This window comes from Corvus cornix, chromosome 4, assembly GCF_000738735.6.
Source record: "Corvus cornix cornix isolate S_Up_H32 chromosome 4, ASM73873v5, whole genome shotgun sequence".
Taxonomy (NCBI): domain Eukaryota; kingdom Metazoa; phylum Chordata; class Aves; order Passeriformes; family Corvidae; genus Corvus; species Corvus cornix.
This window is the reverse complement of record NC_046334.1, coordinates 60,156,168-60,166,554: the sequence shown is the minus strand read 5'-3', so window position 1 is coordinate 60,166,554 and position 10,387 is coordinate 60,156,168.

Sequence of the window (10,387 nt, the reverse complement as noted above, 5' to 3'; positions counted from 1 at the left end):
GTAGTATGAGGAGTGGGCTGGAACTATGGGGGGAGCGAAGGTGCCATGAGAATTGTGCTTAAAAGAAGACTAAGAGAAAGTATGTTCTCAATGGCTTGGTGTCATTTTGAGGTGGAGTCAATTTGTAGGCCGAATAATGTGGTTTTTCCCCTCCATACCCTTAGCGGTTCCCCTGAAAACACTCATCAGGAGCCAGGATTTTGACCTGGTCAGGCAGGCTGAGAGCACCTACTGAGCAGCTGTAAAGCTGACTGGCAAATTCAAACTAGGAGAAAAGTTCCAGTTTGTTCAAAAACAGTGCGTTTTGCTTTGAAGACTAAATTTAAAAATGTTTTACTGTCCCTGAGCCCTCTTGTCATGTATAAAACCAGGCTTTAGCTGCCAAGCCCCAAAGACTCTGAATCTATGTTATCACACAAGTTATTTTCTATGCACATTTTGCTAGAGCACATAAAAAGTTGCAGGCATCAATAGATTAATATAAGTCCCCATTCTACTGCCAGTATAAACTAAGCAATATAGAAAGGACTCCACTACTTCAGTATTAACAAGATCATAAAAATTCATGAGGCATTCAAAGCTGCTAGTTAAGCTGTGTGAGAATAATTGAACATGCTCTGTGTAGGACTTGACTGAAAATAACTCACAAAGACTTAGTTTCAGTGGCTTTTTAAGCCGCTCTAAGTTCTGCAAGAGCTATTATTTGCCCATTGTTATTTGTTATTGTTTTTTAGCCCTGGATTTGCACAGACAGCTCACACAGAAGTACACAGATATTACAAACTTTGCATCAATAACTGGGAGTGAATGTAGAAAAAGCCAAACCAGCAGGGACTTGGAATCCCTCTTCACTAATTGTACACAGTTGCATTTTTATTTGAAGGACTAGAATTATTCCAGTGATGATTTATATAACTTCTCCTTTCTAACTAAGGAAAGCAAATCACTAAACTCTTGACAGATACATAAATAATTTATAAATCTGTGAACTGGTTTGGAGGAGTGCTTCAGTTTGTGCAATTTTAAAAAGACATACATGATCCACATGTGCAGGAGATACAGCTTACTGAATTACTGCTATCAGAAATAGAAAAAATTTTAGTGTTGTACAGCACATAAAGTTGTATTATATACATGTCTGTGTATATATACATATATATATATAAAAGCATCTAAGTTTAAAGAACTCTGCATGCAAATATGTGTATAATTATTCCTCTATGCTGCATATGATTTCCATTATTCTGGGAATGGATTTAGTACCTGAATACAATTATTAAAATGAAAGGACATTTTTGTATATATTCCCCCTTTTGAATAAAAAGATCTCTGCACATGTAATTTTGGGAATGAATCATATAGCTGCACTATTGACCCCTAGGCAAGATTTTCCTTGGGTCTGAGGTGCTTTTTTCTCTGCACATAACTATTATTTGAATTTATTGCAGAAGAAACATTTGGAAAGAGCAATTATCTGAAAATCATTATATCAAAAAATCAACTACCATCATAACAGCAGAAGATATTTAAAGTCTGTGAGCAGTCTTCATACTCTTGAATGTATACAAGGAATAGCTGACTAATATCTAGCTATCTACTATATGTTTTTCCTTCTGTTTTGCACCAGGATACATCTGATGCAGTCATTAGTCACCACAGTGACAGAACTCTACTTGCTCCACCAAATAACAGTGAGGTCTAACCAAAGTGGCATATGATTGCAGTGTCATTGTCAGTGGGCTGTCATACCTGAAGAAAACCCAACTTTTGAGCATTACCCATATTTTTTTCCAAGTAGTGATTTTTCCTTGGGCTGGAAATGTTTGTAGGCGTCTGTGCTGTGTGTTAAATCTAATGTGCTAAGGATGCACCTTAGGTTGAAGGGTCAGCTGGCAGAGCCTGGGCAGAGCCTGGCATTTAGCTGCTATTTCTTCTTCTCACATCCCCTTCACAGTTTGCTTTTTTTCTGAGAAGCTGTTGGAAACATAAACAGAATACAGAGAGGAAGAGTGGTGCTGTTCCTTCTCCTGCTGTTGTAGGAGCCTTGCAGCCCCCAGAGATGTCCAGCAGGAGAGCTGGATCCTTCCAGGACAGTGGCAGCTGGACGAAAAGGAACTCTTCCAGCTTCAACACCTTTGTGAACTTTTATGACATTTGTTCTTGTGCTGATTCATCTTTTTTGTCTGATAACCCCCTAGCCATTGTCCTGCTGACAAAAGCGTAGACTTTGAAGGGAGTTGTGAAAATATTATTTGATGATTATTAAATAAATACCATGCAGATTATTTTTTTGTTTTATAATACAAGGTTTCTAAAGCTTGGGAAGTGGCAAGGGCTGGAGTTCTTTTGCTGTGAAGGACACATATACAAATGAAGAGAACACCAAAAATTACAGAATAAAGCAACTATTAAGTTCCATAAATATGAAGCACAAAATGTCATAGAGCAGATTAGGCATTTGTCATGTATCATCTCAATAAATTGTAAGAATTTTGTCCTTTAAATAACTGTGAAAGGACTAAACCAAGCACTTCTGCCAGGCTGAAGGAGAGGGAATGGATCTGTGACCTGCTGCCAGCAGTGACACTGTGTAGGAGCTCGGTCCAACCCAATCAGCTCTAAGGAGGGCAGATCACAGGCTTGTTGAGTTGTGCATGTAGGTCAGATAAAATATTGCAGATAAACACCCAGGGCAAATTTGGTCATTGTACTAATTCCTGCTGAGCAGATTCTCAAAGCAGAAAGCAACTTGTAGAGATGGTTTTAATTTCACTTTTCTTGGGTGGCAGCAGTAGTATCCTGCTCTACAACAGTATTATTAGCTCCATGATAAATCTATAGGACCACACACTGGGGAGATTGGTAGTATCTGCTGTTTCCTGAACAAGCACCCAGTCCTGCTAATTTTTAATCTTATCACTAGCTTTCATTTGTGTTGCTTACCAATAATTTTCTCACCACTGAAAGCATTTAAGTGAATATTCAGTGCTGTGTAAAGGTTTTTGAGTGAAATCCTGGCCTGTGATGGAAGGGTAAAATGCCAAGCATTACCTACCTCAGATCCCACCTGCAATATTTAATGGTAAAACCTCTCCAGGAACTATGGTCTGGAGCTCCAGAACTGAATGGCTTTAATATTTTACTATTTTGGCATTTTTCTTTTGATTCTGAAATATGAGCAATTTAAGACATCACATTGTCAAGTGGAGCTGGAAAGAGCTTTCTACTGTTTGCCTGGTGAAGCTGTTCATGGTATAACTGAACAAAGGTGGCCATAAAACAGGTGTCCATGATCTAATATTATATACAGAAGAAAAGATTGTCAATGTTTTTCATTTCAAATATAAAAGAAATGTCTTTGCCTTCAAAATCTGATTTTTAAGTAGTATTGAGTAACTTAATGTCAGTGAAAGCACGTATGATGTGTTACAATTTTCTGTCATTTCTAAATTTAAACCAAAAATTGCCTTAGAGCTGGGAACAATTTTGAATTCCAGAGTGATCATCTCTTCAACACCACCTACATTCCCAGTGCCGACGTCACCTACTCCGTTTGGACTCCAGCTCTTCAAGTCAGTACTTTGGAGTACAAAGCTGACCCCATTCAGTGAATAGTCTGAGAATATTTAGAAAACCTACTGATTACGTTTTTAGGATTTTAAATAATCAGAGCCAGCTGTCCTGGTTCATAGCAAGCACACAAGCTTGCCAGAATGCTCCTACTATTGTTGAATTGTTACAGGTTTTTTTCTGTTTTACTAACATTCATTTCTCATTCTTATTAACCAAGGCTGTGAACAATGAGAAGAGGCTGAAACTTCTACCAAGTAACAGCTGTGAAAAACTGAGTTAATAAAATGTAGCAAAGCTTTTAAAAGAACTAAAACATTCAGAACACAATTTCCTAATGGTTATTGCTAGGCACATGTTTCAAATTTAAACTGAAAACTCCCTTGTATGGAAACAATTTAGAGTTTGGGGTTTGGGGTTTTTTTTTTTGAAACAATGTGAGACCTATATGCTAATTTGCTTAAATTTATTTTGAGGCATCAAAGGAGAACATCAAAACTCTTTTCATCCAACTAGAGAACAATTTGTTTTGAAGACCCCCAAGAAGCAGATGTATTAGCATAGTGCTCAGGCTGGGCCAAGCTAAATATACTCTGCCAGGATCTAGTGATGCATTTTGTACACCAGAATCTCTCAGCCTTTCAGTGGGGAGGTCTCATTGCCATCCCTCCCGTCTTTTCCCTCCTGTGTCCCCGCCTTCCTCAAGTCTTATTTATTTATGCATTTATTCATGTATTTATTTATTGGGTAGTGCTGGAGTTTCCCCACTTCTATTTGACTCTGGGTCAGGAAATAGTGCTCACTGCAACTTGTAAGAATTGTGAGAGCATGTCTGAGCAATGATCCAGAAAAACATCAGCTTGTGTCCACAATTTATCTGTACATCTCAAAAGAAGGTGAAAGTGTGATCTAATGGCCAGCTCCTTAGAGAAATTTCTTAGCTCTTATTAGCTATAGCTTTTATTTCTGGTGCCTAACCTAAATATGAAAGTTATCACAAATTTAAATATCTATTCCTATAAAAATTAATTAATTTTAATTTGTGCTAATGAAATATACAGCTTTGGTTATGCATTTCTGAACTTTTCTATTACCTTTAAATTAATTTTTAATTGCTGATTGAATAGGTGTCATGTACTGAAAAATAAGCCATCTGTCTTGCATCCTGTTTTTCTTGGCCATGTTTAAGTTTTCTAATAGAATATCAGTTAAGAATAATTTGTAATATTAGATTTTTTTTGTGATGTCCACTGTTATCTCTTTGGCCTTTTGTTTTCTTTGATTATTATTGCAAAATGGGCAGTGCTTTTACTGTTGTCTCAGAGTGACACCTCAGATGCCTGCCTATGTTTTAGACTAATTAAATCAACAGCAGCAATGTCTAAACGACTCGGATGATTTCTCAGACGCAGATTTCATCTGTCAGCAGCTGCTCAGTCACAAACTCTGAGTTTCTTCCACCTTCCTTGTGGTTTCATTGCTCATGGCCTCTCTAAAGCCTATAAAAGAAGTTTAAAAGTGCAGCTGTATCAGTCTGCAAGAGAGCCGTGGTTGGATAGTGCCACACTTTCATCCCACCGAGAGGTGACCCCCCCTCCTTTCTGCCTCTTGAGACTCTTTCACTTCTCAGTCGATGAAAATGCTGTTTCTAAAGATGTGCTGGCACACCTCATCCTGGAGCATGCCAGCACAAGAGGCAAAGCACAGTCCATGTCAGGGGAAGGTGGGGATAGACAAGGGAAGAGAAGACAATGAGACCTCCCCACTGAAAGGCTGAGAGATTCTGGTGTACAAAATGCGTCACTAGATCCTGGCAGAGTATATTTAGCTTGGCCCAGCCTGAGCACTATGCTAATACATCTGCTTCTTGGGGGTCTTCAAAACAAATTGTTCTCTAGTTGGATGAAAAGAGTTTTGATGTTCTCCTTTGATGCCTCAAAATAAATTTAAGCAAATTAGCAGAGCAGTCTCTACCTAGCAGTTTAGAAAAGTGGAAAATGAAAAGTCTAAGGCCAAAGGAGACAGCCTTGCAAGATAACTTTTCCAAACCTAAAATGATGCAAACTTTAGCTAAGTTTGTTAATGCAGGTGTTTGAATCCCAGTGTGTCTGACCTGTCCAATTCACAACTTGATATAATACCCAAATGGTCCAATTTATTTTATGTATAAGAATTAAAGGTGCTGAACTTTTTCCATGGGATAGCATAAAAGTCACTTTATATATACACATATGCATATACGTAGACAGTAGAGTTTAATTCAAAGAGATGAAATTATATGAAATTTGGGTTTAAGGGATTAACTCTTGAATTCATCTTTGAAAATGTCAGTCTGTAGAGAAAATTGTATTTATCACTTATGTAATCTTTGGCATGTTTGCTTTTCCTAAGTGACTATTGCTTTCTGATTTTCAAATGTGAACTGTAAAAATTTTTATGTAATTAGGTGGAACAAATCAGAAAAAAAAGATGGAACAAATGTAGAGGTGAGCATTGTATTTAGCTTTACTGACTTTTTTAACTGAGAGGACCAAGAGAAAATGAAACAAAAATCAATGTCTCTGAATGGAGCTTACACAGCAGCAGACAAATTATCTCCTATATTTGCAAGATCATGCTCCTAATGGATTGTGTTTCAAGGGTCTGACAGAGTTGTATTTGGGTTTTTACATTTGGGAAAAATCTTAACACAACCAACAACTCTCGCAGTCTCATTCTTGGTACTCTGCTTTGGTGTATGAGCCAGACTGCTAATGTTCTCTTAAAAGAAACTCCGACAAATCTTCAGCCAACCAACCAGCCCACCCCCTGCTCCCAAACTCAGAAGAAAAGCATCAGATCAGTGCTTTTGCAGCATCTGAATAATACCATTATTTTCCTAGACTGATAAAATAAGCCACTGGTTTACTATCTAAAGAAGATAAAAATGTGCTGGGTTTCCCAAGCTTAGAATTCCTGTGTGCATACCATGTCTTCTTGGGTACATTTATACCACTGGAGAAGATTCGTGTTGAATTCACTACTCCTGTGTAAATGTCTCCTGAAAGCTCTTCTTCTGTACCTTTTTTTTTTAAACTCGAAATGTAAACTTAAAAGAGTTTAACTGTAGTGAAGCTTTAGGAGGAACATCTCAAGAAACAGCTCGATTATCCACTGCCTGTGTTTCTCTTAGGTCATGGAAAAAGCAGAGTTAATGCAGCTTAGCCTGCAAGGAAGAGGGCTCTAGTGACTCAGGTTATGCATGATTGCTTACTGAGCTGTGATAACTTGATTAGGAGTCCAAGTACCAAGTGTTTGCCATGAAATTCACCTTTCCACAGAGCTCACTTTCAATTAAAATCACTTGCAAAGAGAATTAAGTATGGACTCAAACCTGAATGTTTCAACTGCTTGAATATTTACATTAACAAACCTGCTGCAGTTTGGGTCTATGTATTTCAGGCTTTTAGATCTGAACTCTGTTTACTTAAGTTAGACTGAAAGAAAATGTCCACAGGCGTTTCCTAAGAATGCTTTTCTTGGATTTGTTCTTCCTGCTGTGTGAGGTGATGTGAGCTCCAATAGTTTATATGGTGATGTCTGTAAGGAAAAGCACATAAAAATAGTCAAATGAAAGAAAGCAAATTTCAGCATTGGTATTGGAGTGGATATTCTTTACTTTTTAAAAACAACTTTACTCTGAAGATGAAAACTATCCCATATGGATTATTACTCATATCTTCCCCCACTAGAAAGCAGATACTTGTGGAGTGAAAATTGGCTTCAAAACCTGAAGTAGGAAATTCAACATTTTTGCATATCCTTGTAGCAGAAATAGTCACTTGACTGAATTTCTCATCAGAAAGTAGAACTGTAGCAACTCAAACTCATCCTTTTCAAATGACAATTTTCTGCAAAAAACCTCACCAGTTTCAACAATTCTCATTAACAGTTATTACTACCACTATCCAGTTTTAATAATTTTCCTCACACCGTTAGCTGTGTTTTTATTTCTAAAGCCCAGTATAAACATATAAAAGCATGAAGTGTGGAATCTAATTTGAGAATCAAAATATAAATAATGCTTAAAAATGTATACAATTTCAGGCACCATTTTCTTCCCATAACTCCCTACCACCCAACTGCAGAGTTCACAATGACTTGGGCCATCCAGATGTAGGATTGAACAGTCTTGTGCTGGGACATACAAAACCCCAGGGAACTGAAACATGCAGGTGTGGAGGTTCAGATTTACCCAAAACAAAACCCACATCATTTAAATTTTATTCCAAAGGTTTATTCTGCAATCACTGTGCACAGACATAGTTGATCACACAGACTTATGGTACCCGTACAAACACCACCTCACAGTACCTCACCCCCATGTCAGACAGGAAAAGGGAATGTGGCACCACACAACACTTGCTGACAAACACACAAGCTGTAGACAATTTGATACATTCAAAAAGAAAAACAAAATGACAAATTTGGGATATCTTCCATTTTGTCCTCTCATGGCTGGAGAAACTATAGCAGCGTAACAATGGAAAAAACTTTATGGAACAACTTCAAGAACAACACAAAACTCTCATTAGGGTCAGAGATGACAAAGTTAATGAAGTACTGGCACGTCTGAAACTCCCACAGCCCAAGGCAGAGGACACTTCCCTGGCCAGTGAACAAAGCACTAGCTTGGCCTGAAATTGCTTTTAACATGGATGGCAACAAAAATCTGGTGAGATGTGGAACCCCTGTCCCACAACATACCCAGTCTGTAGCAGCTCTTGGCAGCCACACAGAAAGTGTGTGCCCATCTCAGGTAGGACAAGAGGTGGGAAATGAGATTGCAGAAGTGAAAACATGGCCCCTTGCTGTTAATGCTGTACAAGCCCCCTGAGCTGTGATAGGAAATTCTATCAAGACACCTTTACCTATGCATTCAGAGCCCGGCTCCAAATGCAACTGTAGGCAGCTGTAAGATGATTTTATTTTGTTGCAGAAGTCCTAACTTCTGATACAAATGCTTTATTAGGTCAGCATGATGTTTAATCGAAGTTATTCAATGGTAACATTTTCAACACTGTCAATAATGTACATTAATAAAAAGCACTAAATGCTGAATTCTTCTCATTCTAATAATATTGGTTTCCAATCTTGTCACCTTGGCTCAAAGCAGATCTCATCATACCATGTTAGTAGCCCTGAATACAAAGTAAGGTAATTCCCAGTCTGAATGAAGGGGTCTGAATTTGCCAGTCTTGCCCCGCAGGCAAAAAAGAAGAAATTTTTCTTAAAATTGTCTGGAGGGCTGGCATTCACACTCGTGGTTTACATAGCCAATCACTCAGCAAGCCTCATGTAACACATGGAGTAGGGAACTAAAGGCACTGAAAGGTAATATTTTCATTTACTACATATATAATTTTACAAGTAATCACTTATTAAAATAGCATTTTTCTTCAGTTTCCTCCACAGTATTTGATTAGCTTCCATTTATGACTGGCTGTTGGTGCAATCCTGCTTCACTCTCTTTCTTAATAGTAGCACCAAACCCATAAATTTTAATTTTTCATTCTTAATTCTCTTTCTCATATATATTTCATTTTCCTACTGCTGTACTCTATCTCAGTAAAAAAAGCATAAATTCTAGCATAAAAGCACCCATCAATTTTTTGTCTATTACCTAGTAGTGAAATTGCTCTATTAGGTCAGCTTACAATAGCTGCAGTAAATATGCCACATACAAATAAATCACAGTATAAAACCATATACATAAATTAGTAGTAACAGCTGAACATTAGGATCTCTGATTTTAATTTACAGTGTAATTTACAGTGTAGAACAAAACAAAAACCAGCTTATCACTTGGAGAAATACAAACACCCCCCCCGCCCAGATACTGGAAAATAATTATCCATTGTGTGTGTATATATATGAATACAAATCACAGAATTAAGGATAGCCTGGATTGGAAGGCACCTTAAAGTTCATCTTGTTCCAATCCCCTACCATAGGCAAGGACACCTTCCAGTAGACCAGGTTGCTCAAAGTCCTATCCAATCTGGACTTGAACAATTCCAGGGATGGGGCAGCCACAGCTTCTCTGGGCAACCTGTTTCTGTGCCTCAGCACCCTCACAGTAAAAAATTTCTTCCTAATATCCAATCTCTATCTACCCTCTTTCACCTTAAAGCCACTAATATTAAGCCATTGAATATTAATATATATCTATCCTTGGAATAGATATATTCACATATGCATACATATATGAATATGTATGTAAATTTTCTCACAAGAAATGCTCCAAATGCATGAATTTCTAGATCAGTAAACATAACTTGTGGAAGCAGTTGACTCTACCTACATGCTGCACTTTCTTCTTGTGTCTTTCTCCTAACTGAGAGCAGCTCTAAGCTTACTGATTTTCTTATAAAACAGATATTTAGCTTAAAAGTTCTTATTACCCCTCAGCATCCAGGTACCTAGAGGGATCAAGAAAAACTGTTATCAAAATTACAAACTGTAAAGATGATGTTCATTAAGAAAAAAAATCCCATGAATTGTTCGCTGAACCACTGAGAGCCTGCTGAGTCTTCCTCTCAAGAAATCAAACAGTTTTAAAAAGCTTTGGACAGCTTAGAAACTTATTAATGTGAACTAGGCCTGGTGCTTCAGAATCTAATGCCAAAATAAAAATTAATGTTTAAGCAAGAAATAGGCACCCAAATTCCTATGCAGAGATCTGAGAGTTAAGAACTAACAGTTATCAGGTCTCGGGGAAATTTGGGCTCTTAAGACTTGTTTTAAAAGGAATTTGAAAAGAAAAGCAATAAACAAA